This window comes from Arachis hypogaea, chromosome 14 (assembly GCF_003086295.3).
Source record: "Arachis hypogaea cultivar Tifrunner chromosome 14, arahy.Tifrunner.gnm2.J5K5, whole genome shotgun sequence".
Lineage (NCBI taxonomy): Eukaryota > Viridiplantae > Streptophyta > Magnoliopsida > Fabales > Fabaceae > Arachis > Arachis hypogaea.
This window is the reverse complement of record NC_092049.1, coordinates 46997630-47008414: the sequence shown is the minus strand read 5'-3', so window position 1 is coordinate 47008414 and position 10785 is coordinate 46997630. Positions and strand designations below refer to the sequence as shown.

Here is a 10785-nt window from a genome sequence, read left to right as displayed (position 1 = left end):
AGCCAATATGGCATTCAGAGTATCAATTTCAAGAACTCCTTCTTCATAGGCGTCCCATTATTTACAGGATTCCTTTTAGAAGTCTACATGAACTGGTTATTTGCAACCATGTCAATGAGTTCTTGAGCTTCTGCAGGCGTTTTCTTTAGGTGAATGGATCCACCTGCAGAGGTATCCAATGACATCTTAGATAACTCAGACAGACCATCATAGAATATATCCAAGATGGTCCATTCTGAAAGCATGTTAGAAGGACACTTTTTGGTCAGTCCTTTGTATCTCTCCCAAGCTTCATAGAGGGATTCACCTTCTTTCTGTCTGAAGGTTTGAACATCCACTCTAAGCTTGCTCAGCTTTTGAGGAGGAAAGAACTTGGCTAGGAAAGCCTTGACCAGCTTATCCCAAGAGTTCAGGCTATCCTTAGGTTGAGAGTCCAACCATACTCTAGCTCTGTCTCTTACAGCAAAAGGGAAAAGCATGAGCCTGTAGACTTCAGGATCAACTCCATTAGTCTTAACAGTATCACATATCTGCAAGAATTCAGTTAAGAACTGAAAAGGATCTTCAGATGGAAGTCCATGAAACTTGCAGTTCTGCTGCATCAGAGAAACTAATTGAGGTTTCAGATCAAAGTTGTTTGCTCCAATGGTAGGAATGGAGATGCTTCTTCCATGTAAATTGGAATTTGGTGTAGTAAAGTCACCAAGCATTCTCCTTGCATTGTTGTTGGGTTCGGCTTCCATTTCCTTTACTTGTTCGAAATTTTCAATCAAGTTGTCTCTGGATTGTTGTAATTTAGCTTCTCTTAATTTCCTCTTCAGAGTCCTTTCAGGTTCTGGATCAGCTTCAACAAGAATGCCTTTTTCTCTGTCCCTGCTCATAAGAAAGAGAAGAGAAAAAGAAAAGAAGAGGAATCCTCTATGTCACAGTAAAGAGGTTCCTTATTGTTAGTAGAAGAAGAAAAAGAATAGGGGTGAAGAAGAATGAAGAATCCAAACACAAAGGTAAGGATAGGAGCAGTGATGTGAGATGAAGAGAGGTGTTAGTAGATGAATAAATAAATAGAAGGGGATGAGGGAGAAGAATTTTCGAAAAATAATTTTTGAAAAAGAGTTAGTGATTTTTGAAAAAAAAAAGTTTTTGAAAAATGTTAGTAGTTTTTCGAAAATAAAAAATAAAATAATTAGTTAATTAAAAAGAAATTTTTGAAAAAAAAAGGGAGGATATTTTCAAAAATTAGAGAGAGAGAGAGTTAGTTAGGTAGTTTTGAAAAAGATGAGAATCAAACAAAAAGTTAGTTATTTAGTTGAAACAAATTTTGAAAATCAATTTTGAAGAGATAAGAAGATAGGAAGTTAGAGAAGATATTTTGAAATCAATTTTTTTGAAAAAAATAAGATAGGAAGATATTTTTGAAAAGATATGATTGAAATTAGTTTTGAAAAAGATTTGATTTTTGAAATCACAATTAATGACTTGATTCACAAGAAATCACAATATATGATTCTAGAACTCAAAGTTTGAATCTTTCTTAACAAGTAAGTAACAAACTTGAAATTTTTTTGAATCAAACATTAATTGGTGATGTTATTTTCGAAAATTATGTGATAAAGATAAGAAAAAGATTTTTGAAAAACATTTTTATAATTTTCGAAAATAACTAAGAAAAATGAGAAAGATTTGATTTTTGAAAAATATTTTGAAAAAGATAAGATTTTTAAGTTGAAAATTTGATTTGACTCATAAAAACAACTAGATTTTAAAAATTTTTGAAAAAGTCAAATCTAATTTTCAAAATTATGAGAGAAAAGAGGGAAAGATATTTTTTTTTATTTTTGAATTTTTATGATGAGAGAGAAAAACACTAAAAAGATGCAATGCATGAAATTTTTAGATCAAAACATGTGATGCATGCAAGAATGCTATGAATGTCAAGATGAACGCCAAGAACACTATGAAGATCATGATGAACATCAAGAACATATTTTTGAAAAATTTTTTTTTGCAAAGAAAACATGCAAGACTCCAAACTTAGAATTCTTCAATGGTTAGACACTAAGAATTCAAGAATGCATATGAAAAACAAGAAAAGACACAAAACATGCAAATGCAAAGATCAAACAAGAAGACTTACCAAGAACAACTTGAAGATCATAAAGAACACTATGAATGCATGAAATTTCGAAAAATGCAAGATGCACATGCAATTGACACCAAACTTATAACATGACTCATGACTCAAACAAGAAACAGAAAAATATTTTTGATTTTTATGATTTTCTAATTTTTTGGATTTTTCGAAAATTAATTGAAAAAGGAAAATAAGGATTCCAAAAATTTTTAATATGAATTCCAGGAATCTTGCATTCTTAGTCTAAAGCTTCAGTCCAGGAATTAGACATGGCTCACTAGCCAGCCAAGCTTTTAATGAAAGTTCCAGTCCAAAACACTAGACATGGCCAATGGCCAGCCAAGCTTCAGCAAGATATCAGAATATACTGCTCATTACTTATCAAATATGTAACTTGCCTCTATGCTGATGGTTTGGAAGCCTCAGTCCAAAAGAATTTAGACATGGCTTTGCAGCCAGCCAGGCTTCACGTGCTTCATGAAACACTAGAATTCATTCTTAAAAATTCTGAATAACTTTTCGAAAACAAAAGAAAACATTTTTGTTTTAAAATTTTTTCGAAAACAAAGGAGAAATTTTTTTAAAGATTTTTGAAAAATTTTTGAACACTTTTTGAAAAGAAAACAAAAAGAAAATTACCTAATCTGAGCAATAAGATGAACCGTCAGTTGTCCAAACTCGAACAATCCCCGGCAACGGCGCCAAAAACTTGGTGCGCAGAAATTGTGATTACACTTTGATTATGTAAAATTCATCGCTCTTTCTTTCCCTGGTAATGGCGCCAAAAACATGATGCCAATACCACGGTTCACAACTTCGCACAACTAACCAGCAAGTGCACTGGGTCGTCCAAGTAATACCTTACGTGAGTAAGGGTCGAATCCCACGGAGATTGTTGGTATGAAGCAAGCTATGGTCACCTTGCAAATCTCAGTCAGGTAGGGTTAAATGTGATTGGATTAGATAATTAAAAGATAAATAATGAAGGATAGAAATACTTATGTAATTCATTGGTGAGAATTTCAAATAAGCGAATAGAGATGCTTTTCGTTCCTCTGAACCTTTGCTTTCCTGCTGCCTTCATCCAATCAGTCTTACTCCTTTCCATGGCTGGCTTTATGTGATACATCACCATTGTCAATGGCTACTTTCGGTCTTCTCTCGGGAAAATGATCCAAATGCCCTGTCACGGCACGGCTAATCGTCTGGAGGCATCACCCTTGTCAATGGTTTCACCTTATCCTCTCAGTGAAAATGATCAACGCACCCTGTCACGGCTCGACTATTCATCTGTCGGTTCTCGATCATGCTGGAATAGGATTTACTATCCTTTTGCGTCTGTCACTAACGCCCAGCACTCGCGAGTTTGAAGCTCGTCACAGTCATCCAATCATTGAATCCTACTCGGAATACCACAGACAAGGTTTAGACCTTCCGGATTCTCTTCAATGCCGCCATCATTCTAGCTTACACCACGAAGATTCTGATTAAGAGATCTAAGAGATACTCATTCAATTCTAATGTAGAACGGAGGTGGTTGTCAGGAATACGTTCATAGGGAATGATGATGATTGTCACGTTCATCACATTCAGGTTGAAGTGCGAATGAATATCTTAGAAGCGAAATAAGATGAATTGAATAGAAAACAGTAGTACTTTGCATTAATCTTTGAGGAATAGCAGAGCTCCACACCTTAATCTATGGAGTGTAGAAACTCTACCGTTAAAAATACATAAGTGAAAGGTTCAGGCATGGCCGAATGGCCAGCCCCTCTGATCTAAGAACCAGGTGTCCAAAGATATCTAATACAATAGTAAAAGGTCCTACTTATAATAAACTAGCTACTAGGGTTTACAGAAGTAAGTAATTGATTCATAAATCCACTTCCGGAGCCCACTTGGTGTGTGCTTGGGCTGAGCTTGAGTGTTACACGTGTAGAGGTCATTCCTGGAGTTGAACGCCAGTTTTGGTGCCAGTTTGGGCGTTGAACTCCACTTTGCAACTTGTTTCTAGCACTGGACGCCAGAATTGGGCAGAGAGCTGGCGTTGAACGCCGGTTTACGTCGTCTAAACTTGGGCAAAGTATAGACTATTATATATTTCTGGAAAGCTCTGGATGTCTACTTTCCAACGCAATTGGAAGCGTGCCATTTCGAGTTCTGTAGTTCAAGAAAATCCACTTTGAGTGTAGGGAGGTCAGAATCCAACAGCATCCGCAGTCCTTCTTCAACCTCTGAATCTGATTTTTGCTCAAGTCCCTCAATTTCAGCCAGAAAATACCTGAAATCATAGAAAAACACACAAACTCATAGTAAAGTCCAAAAATGTGAATTTAACATAAAAACTAATGAAAACATCCCTAAAAGTAACTAGATCCTACTAAAAACATACTAAAAACAATGTCAAAAAGCGTATAAATTATCCGCTCATCAACAGCCAAACCATATCATAATCACACAAATCAAACACAATCAATCAAGATTAAATTCGTCAAACCCTACCTTGATTTGCTGCTCCAAATCCGGTTACTCTTTGAAGTGTTCTTAAAGCGCTTTTTCCTCCTAAAACACATCAAGAACAACTTTAAAACTATAAACCATCAACTAAACGAACTTCAGCAGCATCTTAGGAAGGTTATCCTCACCTTAAACGTGCAGGAAATCAAAGATCTTTGGCCCACAAGTAAAGCTAAGCAAGAGATCTAAGGAAGAACATCAAGAAAACACTTGTTTAAGCATGTTTCCTTGAAAACCAAATTGAAGAGGGAGGGAGACAGCCATCTCACCTTATTTCCAGCCTTGATATGTTATATAGTTATGTAGAGGAAGAAGAGAGGATCATTTTGGTGAAATCAGAGTTTTGATTTGAGTTTTAGTTCAGAAGAAATCAAGCTTTGAAGATTAAGTGTTCATGAAGTTTTCTCTCTTTTCTCTCCTTTCAATTTCGGCCAAAGGGAGTAAATGACCATCCTTGGAGTGTCTTGTTGGTGTAAGGTGAGTTGTGATTGGTTGGCTTGAAGGTGGGTTAAAATAATATTAAAATATCTCTTGTGTATAACTACTAAAACTAGATGTATCGGAACACTTGTAAACACATCTCTAAAAATATTTTCCGAGCTACTAGCATAAATGACACTAGTAACATATTTCTTATGATAATAAAACATGTATAATGAGGCCTTAGCATTGCTAAAGTCATCAGAGAGTGCTGGTGCTAAGCTGCACCAGTAAACCGTAAACCTGGTTAAACCGATTTTCTATTTTTAACTAAAATAGACCAGGTAACCTTATAATATCATTCAAGCATCTTCTAATACTAATATAATGATAATATTATACTATTATCTCTCTTCTCTCATGAATCAAGTCCGGTTCGTCAAACAGAGACTATTTACGAAAAATAGAACCAAAACTCCTAACCAATACGATCCAAAAACTAGAGGGAGTGTAAGGAGGTGTGCATACGCACAGTGAGGTGCGTGTGCATAGGATGCGTGAAAAAGGGTTTGTGTGCATTCGCACAAAGTGCAAAACATAGGGGGATGCACCACACAAGGCGTGCGAGCGCTTCCAATAGGGGGCATGCAGGCCGGTGAGCCGGTGCGTACGCACAGGATGAAAAATTTAGTCACATGTCTTGTTTTTCAAAAATTTTTTCTTTCAAAATCTACGGTGCTCAACCTTAGTTCAACCAAAATTTCAACCCCAAACATATATACATTCAAAATTTCATGACCCATATGCAAAATTAACCTATCTAACTCAAAGATTAAACTACTCCTAAGTCAACCAATCAATACAAAAAGCAACTAAGTCAAACTATTAAAAAAAAGAGAAGAGTTAGAACAATGTTATCATGGTGGGGTGTCTTCCACCTAGCACTTTGGTTTATTATCCTTAAGTTGGACTTATATTCATCTTGGAGCTTCCAATAATGCTTAAATCTCCAAAATTTCCAATTGATTGCACCAAGCTTTGATGGAGTTTCCAACAAGCTATGAGCTCCCAAAATTAACCTTCTATACAAACAAAATCATGAAAACAAACAAAAAGCAAGATATTCACATATTAAGATATTCACAAAAAAAAGAAGCAAGCTATTTACATATTGACATATTCACAATAGCCAATAACATAACACCATTGCAACTCCCCGGCAACGGCGCCAAAAATTTGATAGAGGGCCAAAAGTAGGTTTGGAGTTTCACAAAGTAGATTCCGTTGCAAGTATAGTCCCAAACCCAACAATTGACCATCAATCAAATTTTAATCTAAAGATGTCACAATCAATACAAAATAACCAGGAGTTTTTAAATCCTAAGTCGTCTTCCCTAGGAGTTGAACTAAAATGTTCTATCATTGGCTATGGGGTATTTTGGGGTTTTTGGTTATAAGAGGTATGGAATTAAAATGGCAAGTAATTAAATCGAAAGTAAGTAAAAGCAATAAAAATGGAAATTCAAATACTAAAAAGTGTTCTTGGCAAGAATTGAAGAATTAAGGATTCCTATCCTAGTTGTGGACCACAAATATGGTAATTATGTGGAATTAATCCCAATTAGTCAATCCTAACATCGAGGGTTAGTCAAAAAGGCATAATTGATCCCAATCCACAAGTCCTAGCCAACTCTATTAATGGAAGGCTTAGAGTTAGTGGAAACCAAATCAATTAATAATCCTCACACAATGTAGAATGGACATCCACCACTCAAGTTCACCCAATCATATAATTTCTCAACCAAGAGTGTGAAAACTAGGAAAAAATTCAACCAAGCATTTTATCAAATACTTGGTAGGCATAAAAGGAAAGCATGTTAAAATAACAAAAATTAATAAAATCTACAACTACCAAGCATGAAAAGTAAGAGCAACAACTCAATTAAACAATAAAGGAACATAAAATATAAGTTGCATTAAATGGAAGTCAAAATAAGAAAAGTGCTCATAAACATAAAAAGTAACAAAAATGAGAAATTAACAAGATAACATGAGAAAATTAAGGCAATAGAACAAAGAAAGGTAGAAGAAACTAGATGAAAACAAGAATTAAAAAGAGAAATTACAAAGAAATTAAGCTAAAAACCCTAGGTTCTAGAGAGAAGGGGGAGCTTCTCTCTCTAGAAAATGACCTACATGATGCTAAACTAACCCTAATTGCTCCCCCCTTTTCACATGAAATGATGGCCCTTTGATATAGCACTCATCAGCCTCAAAAAGTCCCAAAATTGGGTTTTGGAGGCCCAGAAATCGCACCTAGCGATTTGCATTAATGAGGTCACCTGCTGGGACTTATACGTACGCACAAACGTGTGCGTACGCACACATGCTGTTGTGCTTCTTGTGCGTACGCATAGAAGGTTGTGCGTATGCACACTCCAATGTGTGCTTCTCCTTTGTTTTCTTCATGTTTCCTCCCTCTTGCATGCTCTTCTTCCACTCTTATCAGGCTATTCCTACCTATTATACTTGAAATCACTCATCAAAACCATCAAAGCATCGAATGGGATAAAAGTGGGATAAAAGTGATTAAATTAAGCACAAAATAGCATGTTTTTACAATTAGCCACAATTTAGAGAGAAAACACAAAAGTATGCTATTTGGATGAATAAATGTGGGTTTGTATGATGAAATCCACTCAAATCAATCCAAAATTTATCATCAAATATGGATTCATCATGTACCATGCACAACCCACTTATTAATACAATCTCATTGCCTCTGTTTCTTTGGCCTTTATTGCTATCTTTAATTTTGCTTGCTTAAACACATGTATTACTTACATCATTGTTTTAAGACATTCATGATTCATCACAATTCCATCACCAATATTTTCACTTGTTGCTTGAGGACAAGCAATTATTCTAAGTTTGGTGTTGGAGGGAAGGAATATGAGGGAAATGACAACAGCAAAAGATGAACTATAAAGTGGTTAAGTTCCTTCTCCTCTTATTTGTTTCCAATACTTTCTATTGCATGATTGTCTTCTATTTTCTGTTTTATGTATGTATGTTATTTCTCTTTGATAAGCATAGTTTGATTTGAATTGTAACATTTTGCGTCTACATCATAATTACCATCTTGAAATTTGTGATTCAAAGTAATTAAGCATCATGATCATAAATAAATAAGGTTAATTAAAGAAGAATCTAGCAAGAGCATATAAGTATTGGGAGGCCAGCATGACTATTTTTGCTCAATTGCATTTGAATTTGTTTAATTAAAGTTTTCATCTAGAACATTTAATGAAATTTTTGAATTTTGAAAACCTTGAAGAAGCAAATCAATTAAAGATCAAGAAAGAAAAAGGGGAAAAATGAGAAAGTTGAAGGCTTTGAGTACCACTAATAATTCGTTAGTCAAGTACTTGTGGTGTTTATGTATTAAGCAAAAGTCTTGAAAACAAAACACTTAGAGTCAAGTTTAGGCTCAAGTGCAAAGCACTCCCTCAAAGCTCAAGGCTCTGAGCCTCAATGATTAAAGAGTAAAGAAAAGAAACAAATGAGCTTAAAGAGTCCTCTAATTAAATACTTGTGGTGCTTATGTATCAAGTGGTAATACTTGAAAATAAAGCATTAAAAATTGGTGCAAAGCAAAAAACAAAAATGGTACAAAGCAGCCAATAAGCTAAGAAAAAGATAAAAAGCTTGTTTCAAGGAGGGAATATAAAGAAAAGATTTCATAAAGTGAGCTCGATAGAAACATCAATCATTTGAAATTGTTTTGTGATTGTTGCATGCGTAGTAAACTAGCCAACCATGAACATTAAAAATTGCTATTCTTCTCACCTTGGATTGTCAAATTGTATTGCATGATTCTTTATTTGCTTGAGGACAAGCAAAGTTTAAGTTTGGTGTTGTGATGCATGTGCATCATGTTGTGTTTTTCTATGCTTTTTCATATTAAAAATTTATTCATTATGCTTAATTATTGAGTATTTTGGTTCTTAGGTTGTATATTGCTTTGATCTCTTTGATTTGATTAATTTTGCAAGAAATAACAAAAAAAGAAGCAAAAAGCACAAATTAAGCTCAAAAGAAGAAAAGAGGAGATTTTGGACATACTTTGAAGCTTGGGCACGCTTTGGAACCTTAGGCCATGCTTTTAAAAGTGTGGCCCATGACCCATGAACCAAAGCCTTCAACCTTGGCATTTCAAACTCCAAATGTGGCGTCTAAAATGCCACATTACGATCCTCCAGGGGCACCAACTCCATGCCCCAATTTAAGCCTAAAAGCTAGTGTTTCCAATGCCATAAGTGGCATTCCAAATGCCACACACATCACTCTCCAGTGCCAGCAAGTTGAGCATCAAGAGTGGAGTTTCAAACGCCCGTTGCCATGCCTAAAATGCCACATCAATTGGTAATCTGACCTCTCCATACTCCAACATGAATAACTTGAGCTACAAAGTTCCAAATGAGATTATTCTAGTGTCATTATAAAGTAGACTTCTAAAGCTTTCCAACCATATAATATAACACTTTATATTGGACGCTGGATTTGAGGTTAGAATTCACCACAAAAAACACAAGGTGAGTAGAGCATGATCCTGCAGAGGCGCCAGCTGACCTCGTCATCTTCAAAGGCAAGTAACTTGAGCTACAGAGATTTAAATGGCACGTTTCTAGCCGCATTAACAAGTAGACATCCAGTGCTTTCTAACGATATACGATAGTCTATGGTGCCTAATAAACTCAAATATTCCTTCGGCAAGTATACTGAATCGTAGTCAAGTAATAACTCTTTTTGAGTGAGGTCGATCCCACAGAGATTGATTGATTGAGCAACTTTAGTCACCAGGATATTCTAGTTAAACAAATCATTAATGCGTATTGAGTACAGTAAATAAATGACTGAATTGTAAATAGTATAAAAGTAAATAACTGAATAAAGAGCAGAATTGTAAAGAGCTTGAAAGTAAAGTGCAGTAAGTAAATGACTATAATGATAAAGAGGAAAGGGAATTAGATGATAGAAATTAAACAGCAATAAAAGAATGGGGAAGAATGAATAGGGAGATTCATTGGGTTCAGGAGATATTGCATTCTCTGGATCAACGCTTCCTCATCTCTTCCTCAATCATGCAACTCATTGATCTCTTGGCAATCATGAGTGATTGAATCCCAATCCCTTGGTAATTCAATCTCTCTAATCTTGATCAATTGCTAATTTCTTGATCTAATTACTCATAAAAAAGATGAAGCTTGGTCCCTGATTATACCACACACTCTCCTAGATCCAATTTATGGGTAGATTAAATGTCATAATATCCAACCTATACCTAGATCTATTCAAGTGTGAGAAAGATTTCAAGCATGACTCTATGATCCCTTTTCCAAAGCACACATAGAATCCATATGAACTCAATCTCTTTCCCAATATGATTGAGTTCTTAAACAAAGAACAAAAATCTTATCAAGCAAATCAAAAAGAGATGAAGAAAAGAAGAAATTCAATTCACTATTGATCCATCATGTACAATAGAGCTCCCTCCCCAATGAGAAGGAGTTTCGCTACTCATAGCTTAGAGAGAGTACAAAAGATGGAAGGAAGTGAAGTGAGTAAAAGTGTCTAAAAAAGTCCCTTACTAAGTACCTTCAAGGGGTTTAAATACTATTCCTATCTAGAAATGAAAATTACAATAAATTTTGTAA

At 35.1% G+C, this 10785-nt stretch overlaps 1 non-coding gene across 1 annotated transcript; it reads left to right on the top strand.

The window, feature by feature from the left end:
- Positions 1-239: 239 nt before the first annotated feature.
- On the top strand, positions 240-347 carry LOC112746406 (small nucleolar RNA R71). Its single transcript, XR_003174292.1, has one exon. It is a non-coding gene; the product is annotated as a small nucleolar RNA R71 (small nucleolar RNA).
- Positions 348-10785: the final 10438 nt, after the last annotated feature.